Consider the following 19916-nt stretch of genomic DNA (forward strand, 5'->3'; position numbering starts at 1 on the left):
TGCACTTCTGTTTCCCGCTCCATTAACACGTTTCCTCGAGTCTCGGATAGAAATTGATCTGTGAATCGGCGTATACGATCGCACCGCATGGCATCGTTTCACTTACGATCACAAGGTCCAGCACGTGGCGGCGGCGTTTCACAGATACGCGCGAGGGAAACTATCCGCGGAACTGTCACTGGGAAACGCTGGACTCGAGAAGGTACGTGCGATTTCGGCAGCGGAATGTCAACTGACGTGCATGCGAACCGCAAAGGCAGATAGAAAGAGGGATGGAAAGAGAGAGAAGGGGTGCTCGGAGTGTGGCAGCGCAACGTGAGAGCGTGCAACCCTCGAATGAAAGCCGACAAAGGCATATAGCTAGCACTCTTCCGCCCCTCTCTCCTCGTCGCCTAGATCCTCGAAACAACCCCCTTTAACGTATAGGCAGTGGCTTATGTGTACATAGAAGGGGAACGTAGTGTGTTGCCACCCCTCTGAACCTGGCGTGTATACCCCCTCCCCTCCCGCCCCTCTACGCCTATTTCCCTCTTAGGTGAGATAATACAGACTATAAGCCGAGCAATTCGGGGTTTGGCTCGCTCGGTAATGCCGTAATAAAATCATACTCCCATCAAACGGCGCTGCGCGGCACCCCCCTTTAAAGGTAACGGAAGGGAGACCGAAGGCGAAAAGGGAAGGAGCGAAGAAACGAGGAGCGGAGGGGTGCTGGAGGAAGCACGTACGTAGCAGGGGTGGCTCGGCAAGTGGCAAGGGAGGAAAAAAGCTAGGAGACTCGCATTCCTTTGCTCCTAACGATTGGATTTTATTTGACGAAGCCGACCAACGGTCCGTCCAATCGTCTGCTTCGGGGTAGTCCATGACCACGCCTATTCTACCCCTCTGAATCTCCACTGTTTTCTCTCTCTCCATCTTTCTTTCTTTCATCCCTTCGTTTCTCCCTCCCTCTCGGATCGTACTCCTGTATCCTTCTTCTTCTTCTTCTTCTCATCTAACCACCGTCCTTCTCCCTCTCCTATCCGTTTCGTTCACCAGCGAGTAGGGGTTGCCAAAGCGGTACTCTCTACACCCTTATCAACATTATTATCTCTCACTACCATCAACACGAGTGGCATACGTGTGTATAGTTTTATCGGTGTGGTTTAGCTACCCTGCCGCGTCTCTCTGTTTTCCTATGACTCTATATATGTGTTCGCGCGGGGGCGTACGTGTTGTACCAGATCGTTTCGCGCAATGTGATTTTCTTATAGGTATAATTATACCAGCCGAGCCCGGCCACTTTTCTCCTGCTTAAACCGACGTATAACGATTGCGGCGTCGGCTGATAATAACGGTTATAATAATAATAATATTAATACCCCGGGTCGCTGAACGAACTTGGCGACGGTCCATGATCGACTTTCCAATTGACTAAATATGATTTCATTGATTCTACGATATCTTCTAAATATTTATTTCAATGCCTTTCTATCTTAAATAATTCTTCCTAAAATTCTGATTATTTCAATACGTAAAAAAGCTTGATATAAATTTAGAATTTAGAAAATAAAGAGATTATCTCCATGGTCCGCCGTTCGAGAGTTAATAGATAAATCCTAATGAGGTACAATCATCGCGAAGGAGGTACATTCGCTTCTAAGAGTACACGGTACCTTAAACGATCTTGTCGAAGACACCCCCCTTCCATAACGGATCATCGAAACAGGCGAAAATAACAATATCCGTGAAGAAGGAGCGCGTAGGATCGAAGTAGAGAATATATTCTCAGCCTTAAGTAGAATCGTGTAGCAGCGAAGGGTCGTGAAAAGAGGAGGGGTGGTCCATCGACTGCCGGTTCTCCGGGCTTTTTCTTACACGATTTTCCAGCCTCTATTGCGAGCTGGACCAGCGGGGTTGCCTGGCTGCCACGTGGTGGTGGAGAGCGGTGCAACCAACGAGAGCGTACCACGAGCCACCCTTTCCTCTCGATTCAACCCCTCGCACCCCCTCGCAGAGGGTGGGATGCCACGGCCACGCCTACCCTTCGGAATCACCTCTACCTCGTCGACGTCACGACTTATCACCCTCTCAGCGTGGATGGTGGTGGTGTCGAGGGGCGGCCGGGCACACCGACGGGGGGTGAGACCGGCGATACTTCGAAGAAGAGGAACCAAAGGCAAAAGCGGAGAAGGAAAAAAATAATGAAATGAACATCGCGGCTTTCGCGGAGGTGGGTGGAGGAAAATCGTGGAATTATTATAAGAGTTCCGGGGTTGAGGTTGCCACGGCTTATATAAATTGGGGGCGGATTCGTAGTAATCTCACGGAAAGGGGAGCAACGGGAAAAAGATTCGTTTTCTACCAGCCGGAGATAATTATTCATTCATCCAACCAGCCCGGAATGGAATATCAAAGTTTCAAAATGGGCGAATAATAGGGTTTTTCAGCGTGAAATGTTCCTCTTTATTTTTTTTTTCTCTCCTAGATATACCATATCCATTGAATTATTAAATTTAAAAGATTAACCGAGATAATATAATTAATACACTTGATTTTAATTAATATACCGCAATGATACAAAAGAAGGGGTGAGTGTCAACGAGGAAAATAGAAACCTTCTAGTATTACAGAATCCTGAATATTACTTAAATTTGCATATCAAAACTTTCCTACCGTCTTACTCGAAACTTCTTTGCGCTGCTCCGAGTAATGCTAATAAGGGCAAACGTCTCTTACGAATTGATATTTAAACTTCAAGTTCTACAACCGATGAGTTGTACGAGCGAGGATCAAATTATCCCCGTCAGCATGTAAAATACTCGCGTTAATCCGGCAATTCGAGTGCGGCAGGACTTCAATATTCCCGGAAAGGAAAGCTTGCGACTCGTTTGAACGAGAAAAGGGGAGACGTCAAAATGAGGGCTTCCGAATAGAATAACCTTCGATTCGACACGTTCTTCTCGTAACATAATAATTTTCCAAAAATATCCCTGCGAGAGACGAGGCGTCTCGCGTGAAGGATAATCGAGGGAAGGGGGGTGGCTAATAATATTATTCTGATAGGGTGCAGTTATGAGCATATGACGCCAGCCGACTTATGTCTCATCCCGTAACAGGTTGTCCATGTGTGTAAGTACTTGTATATTTTCCTCGCACATACGTGTGTCACGTTTATTGTTCTGCGTATCCGATACGAAGAAACGTGCATGAAATCGGCTTTATTGGATACATTCATCCCCTTGCTCAATAACGTGGCATTAAGTACGTATCAACTTCCATACGTTCTTCTAATAACTTCTTATTACCGTGTCGTTTTATAAATGATTGAAAACGAAATCAATTTCCAACACATTAATTTTCAAATTCTTAAATTATTGCAGCGAAGAGATTCTGTTTATAGAAGAGAAAAGTGAATACCGTTTGATAAGAAACGGCGAGACGGAAAACTGTGAAAGCGTGTGTAGCCTCGCGCGAGAAAGACGTATCGAGTGAGTAAGTTGTTAGGTATAGGTGGGCGGGTATATAAATTGTCACCTAGCAGTCGCACGTAGGGGCTGTCGCTACGGGTTCGAGATTGCTTTGTTTGGGATAAAGAACGGTACGAGAGGAAGTTGGTATAGAAGGATAATAAAGAAGAAGGGGGCGGACGGGATAGAAGGGGAAAATCCGATATCTCGGTGAAATGAAAACTTTTTCTACAATACCGATGTACATCCTACGTATACATATCCTTAATACAATTCAAGACTTTCAATTTTTCTTTTAAAATCTTAAATTCAACAAAGTGTAATGATTTTCTTTTTCAACCCTCGAAGGACGGACCATGGAGAGTGTCCTAATTTTAATTTAATTAACCCAGCCTCCTAAACCCAAATTATTTTTCTTATTAAATAAATGGGTCGAATTAAAAATAAAAATGAAAAAAAAATCTGGATTATTTAGTTGGATGTTCTCACGTTGAAAACATATGTTAAACGATTGTACTGGGGAACAGTGTCGTACAGGGTGGTCACGTATGTCGTTCGAAAGGAAATGTAACGAAAGAAAAAAACTATGGTTCGCCGTTTACCGGGCTGTTCTGAAAGGATCGAGCGGGGAAAGGGTGAGAAAACAATTTTCAGCTGGCTCGTGCTCGGCCTTCGAAACGGGGCGCTTACCGCCGCTCATAGACACGTTCTCGCAGTTTTTGCCTGCCGTCCGGCAGCTCGAAAGGCTGCTGCTTTTAAAGAAGCTTCGCGCGTTCGCAGGCATGATTCACGCTACGAATCGCCGCCGCTGCGGAAGCTTTTTCCAGTCTCCTCTGTGTTTTCACCACTCTTTTATGGAAACGTTCGCTCAGAGATTAAGGTTTTTTCAATTATTTGCAAGAGAATTTTCCCGGCGAAATGTTGTTTGAACTAGACTTGAAACGAAATTGTGTAATTAAGGCATCCTTTGACACACGGTTCGATGTCAATCTTTTTCATTTCCCCATTTCTAATTTTTTAATTTCCCAAATTTCTACGTTTGGAAATTTGAAAATTTCAAATTTATTTCCCACCCCTCTGTCCTCGTCATCTTCGGAGGAGCACACCTCCAAACGACCCAATTTACTATTAATCTAAACGTAAAGGAAACGGGTACGCGTATGAAAATGAAGGATGAAATTACAGGCTGTCCATCCTAGCTAGGCATCAAGGCGAGTTGGAAATTGTTTCGGCTGGCAGGAACCTTTCCAGTTTCCGCTGGTTGCGGGATGTGTGCGCCTTGCGTGACACTTGAACTCTCAGCCGCCACACCTCCGCCGTTGAATACATGAAATCGCGAAAAAGAGAGAGAACAGCGAGGGGAGGAGACGGAGAGACTCGAAGGGTTCGTGTTAATTAATATCACGTCACACGCGTTGCCCGGCTAAAATCTGTCTCCGCCTCCGCTTTACTAAAATACTTCTCTCTCTCTCTCTCTATCTCGGTTGTTCGACCCCTTTCCGTAACCGTGCTCCTTCCTCGTTTTCCATCTCTCTCTATCCCGACAATTTGCATGCCTGTTCGCACGTACCAAGGCGAGAATCAACGGTAATCGCGGCTTCGCTTCCTCCACCGGCATTGTTCTTGCCATTTCGGCATCGTTTGACACACACACATAGGCGAACTATGATTATATGCGAACCCACTTTTGAACGTTTCATTATGCAATTTTACACAGGTGAAATTAATTAGGCTGTCGGCCGGTGCCTTGTTACAACGTTGTTAAAGCGAAAACGATGTAAACGTTTGAGAATTCTGTCCAGTAAAACGGAATAACGATGAGATTAATAAAAAAAATAAAATAAATTGTATTTGATGATGGTCCTCGATGGTTTTCATTTTCATCGAAATCGTTCAAAATTCATAGACCGTTTGCCAGGTGGCCGTTTGATAAATGAATAAAACTATAACTAAACGATATCCCATTATGCCGCGGCTTAATTAACCCCGATACACCTCGCTCGTTCGTTGAGCATTTTATGTCTGAAAATCTCGAGGGGAATTAATTAAACGGGACGCGAACGAGCAACCGTGCGAGGGCCCGCCTCGCGTTTAGTTTCAGGCGGGAATTTAAAATGTGGTTTTTATGCCAATTACACGCGGATCGAATGAAATCCGACCGCGATGGATATAGGACGGGCCAAGTGCTAGGATGACGCGGTGTCCAGGCCTTTATCGAACAGGACACGAACGCGGGGAATTCTGTGGTCCGGTTCACAGCGTCCGCGTTGACGCTTTGATCATTTGTTTCATGGCCGGGCGATGAAAGCGTCGGATGAAGGCGATGACAGCTAATGCGCCACGAGGGGCGAGCCACGGTGTTTTCACGGCGGTCAAATTCGAATTCCCTATGTCTTTCTCGCTTCTTCCTTCCTTCCGACTGTCCCTCTAACTTTATCCCCGTTCAAACGAGCCGCGACTTTAAATGACATTTCCCCGAAGCGACGAAAAATTCACCCGCGATTGTCCCTGACGAGCTGAAAACAATATTGGGAGAACCCGAACGAATTACAGGAGGGAAAAGAAAAATTGCAAATCGCTTTATGGAGAACTTGCGTGTGAAAAATAATAAATTTTTAAATTTGAAAAACTGAGAAATTGCCTCGAATGAAAAGTATCATCCGCGAACAGTTTTCTCGACCGACGATATATCTATCATCGAATCTAATAAATTTGTCGGGTATCGAAGAGTTATTATATCGAGCGGAGGGGGAGGGGGGTGGAAATCGGTTGCAGAAGAGACGGTCGCCGCGCCGTGGAGAAAATCGTAGAATCAAATATCCGGCGTGCTTTCACGGTACGCTTCCCTAATTTGTATTGCGTATGGCAGCGGTGCCGAGATATTAGGGGCAGTTATCGCAACGTATTGCTCCTAATCGTTCCACCCTGACGGTAGCTACCGTGGGTGGTGTATACGGAGAGAGATGACGCGAGCGTGAAACAGAGATCGTAGGAGAGGGCGCGCGTATAGAAGGAAGGAGAAAAGAGGGCTTACCGAGTCGAGGGGTTGGTTCCGAGCAGACGATGAACAGAGAAAAACTATCGCCGCTGACGTATAGGAGGAAAAGAGACGGGGATAAAGAAAAGGGGAGAAAGAAAAGAGTAGACGAAAAGGTGGATAGAGGGAGAGAGACAGAGAAAGGAGAGAACGATCGGGGAACACAGCGTGCACTGGTGCTTTTGACAGGCCGATGAATTGAATAATCGCAAGTCGAGTCGAGGGGGTCCGCCAAATCTCAGTGCCCAATACGTCGACAGATTATAGATATAGCTACCCACATACGTACGTGTGTTACGTACACACCTAGACCGTAGCGTTCGGTGTATGCGTTAGGTGAAGTGAATAGATGTAGGTGGAGGGTATACGTCGAAGCTGATCACGGATTATCAGGTTTGTGGAAACAAGTCCGCCGGAGTCGAGGGTTAACGATATTATCACGTACCGTGTGCGTACAGACACTTTGACGTTTCTCGTCGATCAGTTTGAACTTGTCGATGGCATTTTTCTCCCGGTAAGCAGGGAGGCGATAGCGTTAATAAGAGCAGCGGTTTAAAAAGAAAAAAAGAAAAAAAAAAAAATAGGAAACGACAGGATGATGGGCTTTGAAAAGCAATGTCGGTTTCACGAATGCCCTCTGTTCTTTCAATCGCTAGCGATAGGATTAATTAAATTTTCCTTTGAGAAATTAAATAACGCTCGCGCGTGTATACGTCTGTAATTAAGTGTACGTATAATTCATGCATCACATGGTGAAATGAGAATAAATTGGATTTCCTTGATTCATTGATTCGTACAACACTGAAGAAGATTCAGAAATTACGCGGTTCAACAGTTCCTAAGCTCCGAGCGGCGTCTGGCTCGCACGTGGCCTCTTCACTTTTAACCGCTTCTGTTTTGAACGTGTACCCAACGGGAGGTAACTCGGTCCCATAATAGGGCTCGATTTCTTATTGCCTACATACGTGTAGGAAAAGTAGGGTGCGAGTGGAAATCTGCTTTGAAGTCCATCGCATGCAAACGAAAATAGGTATCGTACGAAAAAGTGGATAGGAAGCGTCGATCTAACTAAACCACCCATGGCAGTGTCCCTTTGAGATTAAGGCAATCCAATTTCTCTATAATCGCTTGAAAAATTTTAATAAATCAAACATCGTGTTCAATTCTTACGGTACGAGATGTAGTTCGATGAAAAATCATAAAACGTGCAAAGCCGAGTGAAAACTTTTTTCAGAATCGAATCGAAACTGCCAGTCGAGCCGGGGTACACAGAAAAGCGATACGTTACAAGCAGTCAGAGCATGGTTTAGGTTTAGGCACTGGCTCGGCCTGGATACGTACGGAGAATGAGAATGGGTGGAAAGCAGTCAGAGAGCGAGCCGAGTCGAGCGTCTGGTGCGTTTGACGTTGATACCACGATAAGATGAAAGAGCCTCGAAGCTTATATCCGACCTATATGACTGTATTGTTGCGCACGTCTAAGCATAACGTAATACGGTGCCGATACACGCTGATATATATATATATATATATGTTTCAGACATGGTATTTGCTCTTTATCGAGAGGAACGAATACGAATCCCTCCGAGGGATAGCTGCAGATGTTCTTGGAATAGCTCGGAAACCGATCCGATTGCGTTCCATTTCGAGCTGAATCTACCAATTAAGATACCCCCTAGTGGAATATCAAGATACCGTGCTATGAATTTAAGAATCTACAAGATTGCAAATTTGTAATATTAAAAAATTATTCTAGATAATAAAGAAATAAATTTAATGCTAAACTCTCATTGTTAATCAACATATTAATCAACAGTCTTCTAACTTGTAATCCTCTCAGCTGTCATCCCTTACGATAAAGCACAAAGTTCCTCGAATATCCGACAATGTTTCCATTGAAAAAGAACGAAACGATAATGATGGATTTGTTGTTGGGGAGGATCGTGGAAAAACGAACGACACGGGGAATCGTGTATACCGTTAAAACTGTGCATTGTAGAATTACGCGTATACCGAGGCGTCCGATTCACCTGTTTTCCGGCGTTTCGCCGATTGGCTGCCGTAGCCGGTGCCGTTTCATTCCTTCGTTTTTCATTCGGTCGGGCAAAGAGGAAGCGAGAAAGAGCGCGACGGGGGCGGGTACGTTTATTTAAACTGCAGGTGCCAGTGGAAAAATGCAGCCTCTACCCTTCGAACCGGCCGCACAATACAACCGAACCGATTGTACGTAGAGAAACGTAGAAAGAGAGACGTACACATCGATGCAGCCTGCGGCTGACGAGCGACCGAACAACAAACGCCACCAGGAAAACGTGGAACCGCGGCTGATTGCGGCTTGAAAATCAAGCCAAACCCATTGTCGGGACGTCCTATTAGTTTTCCATTTACCCGTGACTCTATCTCTCTCTTCCTTTCATTCCCATCCTACCGTTCACCCTCTCACCCTCTTTTTCCTTTCTTTTTTTTGTATCTTAATTCTATCACTCGAGGTATTGAAAAATTACGAAGAATAATTATCGAAGAGAATCGATGGAATAGTTGTCTCGAGTCGGTACCGGCTTTTGAGGGATGAAACCACCCCCGAGTTAAATATCGTATTATACGATTCACATCGAGAGGAATCATCTGCACGAGATTACAAGTAACATGTCGCGATAATGGCTCGATCAAAGTGCCCCTTGGAGTGTCTTAAGGGGACCACCGATCTGATGTGTCCATGGGAAGGTCAAACGTACGGTATTATAGTTGCTATCTGTCTTCGCGTATGTATGTCGCTCGGCAGTCAGAAACACTCGTCCAGAAATGTCAACCGCACGCGAACCCTATAAAGGATTTCTATGGATCGGTCGCGTGCCACCAAGTATATGGTCGAACGAGCTGTATGCAAGTAAAAATCGTTGTCTGCGTTTAATCCGTCGATGATTACATTCGGAATCGTTGTAAGTACTTCACCAGAACTTGGTTGTATGATACTAAGAAAAAAAAAGATCCTGGACCATTGTGTGTATCTTAGGTACAGCTGATGTTACAAGGATATACCATTACGAAGTTCCGAGCGATTTAAGTCAGGATGTAACGATATTTTACGTTAGTAGGTACAAAGTAGAGCAAGTTCTTCCCCGAGTGGAACGGTAATGCCGAAATTATCCGACGCTTTATTATCGGCAATAAAAAGTTTCCGAGACATTAGCTATCTTGTCTCTGTTTCGTCGGCTACCTGGTGCAGGTTATGCAAATCCGTACGAATCCTGTTCCCGTTTTAATTACCGTATTATGCGACCGGTAGGGTCTGAAACGAAGGCACGGACTGTTTATTGCGACTGGTAGCGAAGAACACCGGGTACACCTTAATCGTTCAATCGAGCGGATCGTGGACGAAGTCATCCATTCTTGGTGACGGCCCTTTCATTGGGGATAATTAATGTAACAGGAACGATGTAATTGCTTGTTAATACCAGCCCGCACATCTGCGTTCCGATATTATAAAGCCCTGCTTAGCGAAGCCAGAAATGTTCGAGAGACATATGTATTGTATATTAACACGAGTGCTGCGGGGGTTATTGGTGACTAATATCACGAATTTAGTGTAATCTAATAATGGCCCCCTGGTAATTTTCATATTTTTTCAAATTTCTTTTACCTTTTATCACGGATAACCTTATTAGTTTTTAAGGAGGAATATGAAATTAAAGGAAGAGGAACGGTATCGCCACCCTTTCCTCTACATAAATCTCGTTCGTTCAAGTATAGATGACCGTCTTGAAAGTTTGTTCAATTGCATCGTCTGTTGCGCCGTCAGTACATTGTGCACGTAGAGGAAATGGTAACGTTACAAACACGCAGAGTAGAAAGGTACGGACACAGAGGAGCAGTCTTGGACCTTCTACAGCAAAGCTATGCCGTGCAACGCGAGTTGGTTGGTTCCATTTGAGTCAGGGTATCGAGGTGTCAATAGCAGCTGCTATGCTACACACAAGACCCCTGACTACGGCACCCCCTTGTTGTATTCACTTCACTTCTTCACCCTTATCTACAGCTCGGACCTCGATACTAGAGGCATATTCATGTCCCCGGAATGTCTAGAATTCCTCTGACCAATATTTTTCGATTTTCTTCTTCTTTTTTTTTATGATCTCCTTGAATTTAACCGGTGGCGAATAAACGGTGTCCCAGACCGGCGTCGAATTAAAATTAATCATCGCGATAATACGATCTAATTAGCACGGTTGATTAGGTACTCGGATAAAAGTGGAGGGACAGAGGGGATGCATGTAAGTCACTTCATTCGATCGCGATAAAATGCGCTTCCTCGTGGATGCAGTCTCGCACGTTTGCAAGGTAGGTGGAGCACCCCGCTGTTTTTAAGCGTCGGTGACTAATTGGTGATGTCGCGGCCAGGCGTTGAGACACACCCCTCTCTCGCTCTCGTCCTCTTTTGGTACTCACCCTCTCGACCGTACACCGACGACCCTCTTCTCGTCGCCTCTTCTTCGAGCAGACGCCACCACCTTCCCTTTCTCCTGCCTTCCTACGCTTTCTCTCACAACAGTGGTGTATTAACACGTTCCATGGTACATCTATGACAGAAAATTTCAATTTCGCTTCATTTTTCATTGAAAATTTATGTTGTTCGTTCATTATTTTTTTTATTTTCATCTTTCTTCGAGTTAGAATAGTTAGATGGTTCTATCGAGATTAATTTTATACAATTCATAAACACCTTTATAAAATACGCTACTGCTTTTATCCCTCAACGTCTCTTCCCCCACTGTTCTTCCTCAATGGAGAAGGTACAAAGGAGAGCTTCAGTTGGCTCGTTATTATTACTATACACGCCCACATAAAATAGTTATACCACCCCGGTAGCACGAGCTCGTAATAAGGACCGTCATTTTCCAATTATTACGGTAAACAAGAAATATAAAATTAATTAATACTTAACAATGTAAAATTCATCAAATAAATTAAAATTGTGGCTCTCTCCATGGTCCGCCGTTCAACGGTTAATATCTTTAATCAATTTAACTTGAATATCCTTAATTTCGAGCAGTAATTAATCAATCAATTGAAAAATTTTAATCCATCGATGTCCAACACCGACCCTATTATCTTTAATGTATTTCCGTCGACTTACTTCCAATAGTATCCGAGCCATTTGTAACAGGAGTCGGTTAGTCCGGTACATTTGCGGGACGCCGGACGTTGGATAAGCCAGCTAATAATGGCGGTAAAGTCAGGTCACCGACAATGAGCTCGACTGGGTGCGAGCAGCTTTTACCCCATTTTTTCCTGAAAAAGAAAAAAAAAAAGGTCAATCTCGTATCCCTTACCAGTTGTTACCCCATGCGTTCTTTTTTTTTTCACATTTTTGGAAACGATCGAATTATACCGCCCACTTCTGAATTTCCCCTTTTCGATCTTTCTTTCACACCGTTTGCAATGTTCCTTTTTTTTTCATCATCTCTCTTCTCCGGAAGATCGACACACGGTTGCCAACGTCCATTCGGCATTGTACAAAAGTCTCGTGTCATCAGTCATTTTCTTCGGGGTGACCGACAATAATACGGTATAATAGAATCGACGTAATACCGGTGCCTTTGCTACTCTGACACGAAGTCGAGAATTTTATTATGACACATCGCTCGTTTCCGTCGAGCGATTCTAACGCCCGCCACGATTCATGATGTATAAATTAACGGGCGAACGCCTCGCGGATAGAAACAAGAGGATAGATTACGCGTTGCTATTTAAAAATTTGTTAAAATTTTAGCGTACACCGTCAGGTATACGGGTAATGATAAAATACAGATTTATTTGAAAGATTCTTGATCACAATAGAATCCTCCATTGAATAAACGTTTAATATAATCCCGGTAAGGTTGCGGCCCTCTTTTTGCCAGAGGCGTCGGGCTTACTAAAAGGCACACTCCAATGTTTGACCAAGCTGTGCAAATATAAACGAACATCGTGTATATCGTGGTAAGAGGAGCACAATTCGAACGTGCACCGAAAGGCCTCCCTGTTGGCAAACATTTTAACAGGATTAGAGCACACTTACCGGGGCTAATCTGACCAAATAGTCCTATGGGAAACCGCAAGCTTTAAGTAGCTGTCATAGAGTTGTCGTCTCCACGTAATTTACCTTTCTACCACAAATATTAGGTTTCCAGAAAAATTTCTATCGTCGAATATTGAAAATTATTTTCAAATAAATTATTCTATTATTATCGAGAATACATAGGTACTGGCGAATAAATGTCTACGATGCAACGTTACAACGGTGTAACGTGTTACTATGAATAATCCATTATCTCTAATTTATTTCATATCTTTCACCTCTTGGTAATTTCATGCTCCGCTTTCCACTGATACCGAATTAATTGCCATTCTATCACGTACACGCGAGCAAAAAGCAATTTTCCGTTTATATGATCTCCCAGTGAAATTTGCCTAAACACCACTGTCTAAAATATCAAACAAAACCAAACAAGTTGCTTGAAATTATTAATGTACAATAATTTAATTCGTGTACCTGGAACAGAATTTCATATTCTGTTGAAAATGAAATTCTATTTTGTTCATTTCTCTCCCATAAATGTTATTTATTTTTCGTAATATTTCAAACTTTTTCACTTCGAAGGGTTAAATATTAAAATGAAAATATAATACTAAGGATATCAAAAATACAATGAAGTAACTTTTCTGGGCAAATATCATCTCTACCCATCTTTTTTTTGCCAGTTTTCATGCAGACTCGCGATGCACCGTTCATTATACATTCAAAATATTATCCTTACATGTATGTTTGCTGGGCGAATGCAAACCATTGGAGATAAAAAAAGAACTGCTTACAACGTGTTTGCTTAGAATAGCAATAGTGTCAGCTTGTGACGTGCTCTTTGTAATCGTGATGGTTGGGTTCGTTAGTTTGCTCGTCTCCTCTGCATATGCATGCGGACGTGTTTGCCTTTCCAACGATTCCCACTTGTCTCCAAACTTATACAATAAATTGCAAAAAAAAGAATCCAGACTGAATTGTTATCGAAGGGAGAATTTTGCTATGGAAGTTTTTGAAATTTACAGGAACGATGACGATTGGATAGGATAACACGACTACAGATACTAGTCTTTTCATCATTTTAAAATTCTTTAATTGTGAAATTGTAAAACTTTAAGGTTCTAAAACTCTGAGATACTACTCTCTTAATCATTTTAAAATTCTATAATTCTAAGATTGTGAAATTTTAAAGCTTTAAAGTTCTAAAATTCTAATATTCAAAGGTTGCCCACCCGAAAAAAATAATAAATACCCCAATACCTCCACGTGTCAAAAATCCATAAATATCCCCAGTCTGCAAAAAAAAAGGAAAGAAAGAAGTCGAAGAAATAAATGAACGAACCCTTTACAGGAGAACCTCACGTATTGTCCCGCGATGAATATAATAGCATCTAATGGAATATTATCACCACTCGCAACTAACTCCATCACACAGATCTCTCTTTCTTCGTTCCTCCTCTATCAGTATCTCTCTCCCTCTCTTCTTCATCGTCCTCTATTGGAACACGCCTGCTGCACTCGTAGATGTCCATTAATCACGGACATAAGCAGGCGACTAATTGTTGGGTTTCAGGGAGAGAAGAACAGACAGAGTGGAATGGATAGAGAGGCATAAAATAACGTCCCTTTATCGAAGGCACGCACCCCTTACACACGATGGACCCTTCGATTCATCCGGAGATCGGAGGATCACGCTGTGAAAGTGATCGTGGATCGTGCGACGGGACATGACTTGTCGATTTCACAATCGTTTATTATTTCTTTTCGATCATCGATTATACTAGCCTGCCTGTTAACCGTCAACGGTGATGTTCGAGCCTCTCTGTAAATTTGAAAATTGATCATTTTTCAAAATTGCATATGATTTTTGAAAAAAAAATCTAAGTACACCTTTCGAGGATTTAACTTGAATCGTGTAAGGGTTGAAAGAAGTTGGAATCATCGAAGGTCCTTAAACATTCGGGGAACAAAGAAAGAGGAGACAGTTATGGAAAGGTGGGATAAATAGAGGAAAAAAAACTTCCCATAAAATTGGCCAATGATTTTGAAAGCATTTAAGGGCAGAGGTATGGAAAAACCGACCAGCCCATCGAGGACAATCGCAGGAATGTCAGCGGAAAGAGGAGGCAAAGGTGCGATGTGTCTGTAGGTAGGAATCAACGGTGTAGGTCGCTTCTCTATAATCCATCATCGCATGCCTATTCGCGGAACAGAGAGACGATCTGTCATCCACTTTCGTTTCGTTGCGTCAATCCATTCTACCCGAAACGTTTCCGTTCCTATGTTAGCCATTTAGACGAAACGTCACCACTATTTTCAATATAATTTTGAAAATTTACTTATTTCGTTCTATGATTTTTTACCATGTTCCAATTTGAAAATTTGTAATTTCCTAGCTAAATTTAAGGAAAATTGATAATTTTCTAAATAAAATGATTTTGTTATAAAAAGAAGATCCACTGATTTTATTCAACTTTCAAAAAGTAATACGAGTTTAATAGCTACGGTGCTTTGTATGTATGCAAAACAAGCCTGCAACAGTCTACAAAGCAGACTCGAAGGCCTTTAAAAGGTGGGATCTATTTGTCGTTAGATAAATGTGCAACTGGTCTGGATCGTTGCGCCTGGTTGCACATCCATCGCATTGAAATCGTTCGCCGCTAATGACGTTGATTCGTTCTACTTCGTCCTCGCTATGCTAGCAAACATTCTTTGAACTTCTTCCCTGGCAACAGTTTTGCAAACGACTGACTTGCCTGTCTCTGAACACCTGGTTCACCGAAATTTACTAACAGAATCAGATAGAATTCTCAATTCAATTTTGTAAAATAAAAATATTTTATATTTTTAATTATTGAAAGCCCCCCTATAATTAACAATTCTTTTATATATTTTCGATATATTGAAATGAAAGTTTAATACTTAAAATCGTAAATCCTGTGGGGCCTTTTTCACCCTAAATCGGCCAAGACAAATGGCGTAATGGTCGATAATAAAAAATTATAAGGAATAATAGGACGTTCAGTCTCGGTGTATTATAAAGATCACTGTACAAACCAGAATGGAAGAAAGGAGGGAGAGAGGGTGTACCCGTCCCACGTTTCATCCCCTTCGGAAGTTCGCGCTTAATATTATTAAATTGAAGGACAATGCCGGTGGCTCGTGGCACGCGACGTTTAAACGATTTTAATAACATTTCACGGAGATTTTTTTAATAATATGATAATAAAGGGAAATGAAAGAAAACGCTCAAGGGATTATTATCATTCTGTCACGGGGTCTCCATCTGCCCTCGTTCTGTCCCTCTTCTACCGAAGGCTACCATCCACCCAACCTGCCGCACCGATTTTCATCGCCAAATATACCGGAACTTCTGTTTCACTTTCATTTTAATATTCGTTGAAAAAGAATTCAGTATCTTCACCTCGTTGCACCCACGCAAACGGGATCTGATCAGAAGCCACTGTTCTTTCGTCTTTTAATTTCTCACCATCGCGTTGGTTTTATCGTGATACCGAAGTCAATATCGATCGTGATCAATTTCCCATCTATGTTTCTATACTCTATACGTATCTCAAATCTTCTTTCCTTCGAAATTTCAAATGAACAAATTCTTTCTCAGTACGTCCTTCGGATAAAAACCATGGCTCCACTGTATTTTGTATGGAATAAAGGAGTGATGCTTGGAGAACGCGGCAAGCATTATGGGTTAAAGAATGGGGATATTTTACGCTCGGTAAAGCACAGTCCATTGGACAAGCCCACCCCTATCCGTACACAATAGACAGGGTGGCTAGGTGCCCTAGGTGTCAACCCGGTCTCGTTTCGTACGGGTGGTCTCCTTTCGATACTCTTCTACACTTTTGTCAAGTAGCGTTTCAACAAATGAAAAGGGTTAGCTATCGCAAACGTGTTCGGCGATAGAAATTATGCAATCGTTCGCTAAAATAAAATTTTCAAATTGACATCTATTCGATTTGCGAGCGTGGCTTAAATTTACGGCACGGTAATCGGGGTTGAAATTTCATTTGCCAGATGCTTAATTAGCTTGTTTTCTTCAAGGAAATATCCCCCCGTTCGAAAGGCGTGAAAAACGTTGGACGTATGCCCAAGGATCCATTATCATGAACAAGAGCAGTAACGCGGGGCCCAGCGAAGCAGATAAAGCTACAAAATATTAATCTCTTGTCGGGTCGAATGTATTTTTCAGAATTTCAACGTGCCGTTCCTATAATGCTCCAATAGTTAATGCGGGACCATTAGTCAAACGTCGAGGGCTCGTGCACACGAAAAGAGAAATTTCGATTTTAAATCGCTACATTTATCATGCAAGCAGGCGCATATGACACCGTTCTGATTTTATTTTGTTTCTCTTTCTTCCCTATCTCGTTTTCCATCTACGTTTCAACCCCTTTTTTTTCAACGGTACAACGTATGGGCTACTGGTTGCGAGTTGTTCCCTGTTTTTCGAAAACCGATCCGCTAATAACTTGTAGCCATATTTTTTCCTCGATCCGCGCCAGTTTCGCGAACGGATTGACGAAAAAGAAGCACGCGAAACACAGTTAATTGATTCACCGTTACCTGGTAACAGCGTGAAAATTAAAGATGACTGTATCATTTCTTCTTTTTTTTTTTTTTTTCATTAATTTTGTTGCGTTCCTTAATTAAATTTTGCGATAATCGTTCACCGGTGATCCCTACGGCATTCGACGTGTTAAAGTAATTTCTGCTTGTTAATATTTTATAATTCGAATGAAATTTTATCGTACGTGCTTAATTTAAAATTAAACGTATGTGGAATAAAATTTAGAAAAAAAGGAATTACCGATACGTTTAATTCTTTTCTATACTATTGAATCGGAAAATAGTTATGGGACCACATAATGGCGATTAATAGACGTGGAATGATCTGTCGGATAGTAAACAGAGTAACTGATATATTTTGCAAAAGCGTCACATATATAGCTAATCGAAAAGCCATACTTGTCCCATAAAGTACGCTTCCATTCATCCTTCCTCGTAAACATGCTATCAGAAAATAATAAAAACGCCAAGGGAAATCGGCATGATTCCGCGCCAGAACCTATAACACACCGGGACCGTGCTCGTAAATTTTCGACCACGTTTTACTCTCCTATTTATTTCTCCTTTGCGAGGAATCGATCAGAACCTAACGCAGGTATCAAAATCTAATAGGTCTTCGAGAGTTCACCGTGTGAAATCCAGCTGAGATTTTTATTACGGCCGATGATGCGATCGGGCTTTATAGAAGGATGAAATAGTTGATTGTGGATGCGTTTTTCAACTAACCCAACCGTATTGATGATTCGAAAATGAATGTGTTTTGTTACTATTTGCATGTATTACGATGTACCAACGCATACAGCGATAAACAAATGTATAATAATATGAATATTCATGATCGATGAACGATGGACAATCATGAAACGTAAGAGCACCACGTTTGGATATCGTACGGCCAATTGATTTGCATTTATGCGTTAAAAATTTGACTAAAAATTATACTGTACTGTTTATAAAAAACAGAGTTCATTATATAAATCGTTGTTGTTTTATTCGTAACAATTCTATAGTTGGTTTCTCTGATCGTTATCCAGTTAATTATTTTTCGTAATTAAATCATTTTAATTATATTTCTATTTAAATAAAAGTAATTTATTTTAAAAGGAAACCGTATAGAATCATATAATTTACATCCACAAACGTTTCACAGAAGAGAAACAACTAGTTTCATCGCGAACATATGATAAAAGAATTCGTTAACGTTTTGCAGTGGCTCTCCACAGGTATGCCCAAACAGCGAAATGTTTTTAAAGGGCTAGACGAAGAAGAAAGGGGTGACTTCCCCTAGGAAAGGTTCGCGGACGGTAAACTAGGCGTAACCTCCCCTTAAAAAAAAATTCATCTTACAAGTGTGCGAGCTGGAATCACGACGAGGGTCGAGAGGATAAAATGTGGCTGATTTATTTATCGAATCATAAATTACCAGGGTTACAATACGAGGCCGCATGCAAAAGCTCAGCGTCTCTCGGCGTTCCTTTTCTCTCTCTGTTACTCACCGATAGGACAGATCGAAAACGCGATGAGGGACCGAGGGCGTAAACGTAACGCGTGTTTGTGTTGCGTGCTCGACCGGAAACACGATTTATACGATGCAAATTAAATGTGTACCGTACACACGAGCTGGCCAATGTTATACCGACGCGAAATACCCCACCTAGAAGCTACATATCGTTACTAACGTTTTCTTTATACTCGAAGACTCCTTTCTTACCTCTGATAAGTAGTAAAAACGATATAACATAAAAATATTAGTATATTTATTAATTTCATTCAGTGGTATAACTAAGTAGAGATCAGGGTGGGCTTACCCCTCAGAAAATGTGGACTCTCCTCCTCACTATTCTAAGATTCAAAAATTTGAAAATTCTAAAAATTACACTCCTCAATTTTAATAAAGCTAACGCATCTATCACTTTGAATAACTAACGGTAACCAAAGCATTTATCTGCATACAAATTCGCTAAGAGTAATGGACACAATGGTCCAGCATTTATGAATGATTATCGTTAACGCTTTAAATACTTACGCGGTCAGGAGTATGGTTTCGAACCCTTTCCAAGTCAGAATACTGGATCAACTGCGATCCATTTGTAACGCGTGGCGGGGGATTCTCCACGGTCTCGTCCACATGTCCAGCAATTAGACACGCAGGATAATATCACTGCTACCCTCCGCAGTCTGCAAGCAATTATTCATTTTTTCACGTCAACAGAGTGCTTTATTCTATGATCTAGATTATTCTTCATAATAAGTGAATCCGAAATTTGTCTAAACGATTCTAAGCAATTTCAATTTACAAATCAATTCAGATCGTGTTAATACGTGTTTAGTATAAGTTAAAAAGATCGGTAAAAATTATTCTACCTGCTTGCCTCATAATAGAAGACAATTTATAACACGTTACAAGTAGAATTCCTTTTAACGCAACCTCGAACATCGCCCTGTTACCTAGCCGTGTTGTGACAACACGTTTAGGGAACGTTTTGGGGTCTAACATTTGTATACGCTCCCCTTTTTAGCTAGTTTTCATTGTACGAACGAAAACGTATCGGCAACTGACAAATGGGAGATATTAATTTTAACGTGGCTGACTTTCGCGTGGCATCCGCGTCAATGGGATACCGTCACAAATTGTCGCGTTTTTTCCTCTTTGAAAATTCGCTAGATACACGATTTTCTAATTAAATACGACATTTCAAGCCATTTAATTCAGTAGATCAGACTCTAATTAATTCATCCGGATAGTTCGATATAATTGAAAGGTTCTCACGGTAATTGTCACGTTTGA

At 41.9% G+C, this 19916-nt stretch overlaps 1 protein-coding gene across 8 annotated transcripts in view; it reads right to left on the minus strand.

The window, feature by feature from the left end:
- The window catches only part of LOC114874788, a 25138-nt gene continuing 5222 nt past the window's right edge, over positions 1 to 19916 (minus strand). For all 8 annotated transcript variants that reach the window (XR_006830241.1, XR_006830240.1, XR_006830235.1 and 5 more), the window contains 4 exons: positions 19155 to 19306; positions 11618 to 11772; positions 10930 to 11060; positions 1 to 58 (listed from right to left, as the gene is read on the minus strand). The gene's annotated coding sequence lies outside the window, so the exon portion shown is untranslated. The remainder of the gene's footprint in view (positions 59 to 10929; positions 11061 to 11617; positions 11773 to 19154; positions 19307 to 19916) is intronic.

Source organism: Osmia bicornis, chromosome 2, assembly GCF_907164935.1.
Source record: "Osmia bicornis bicornis chromosome 2, iOsmBic2.1, whole genome shotgun sequence".
Taxonomy (NCBI): Eukaryota; Metazoa; Arthropoda; class Insecta; order Hymenoptera; family Megachilidae; genus Osmia; species Osmia bicornis.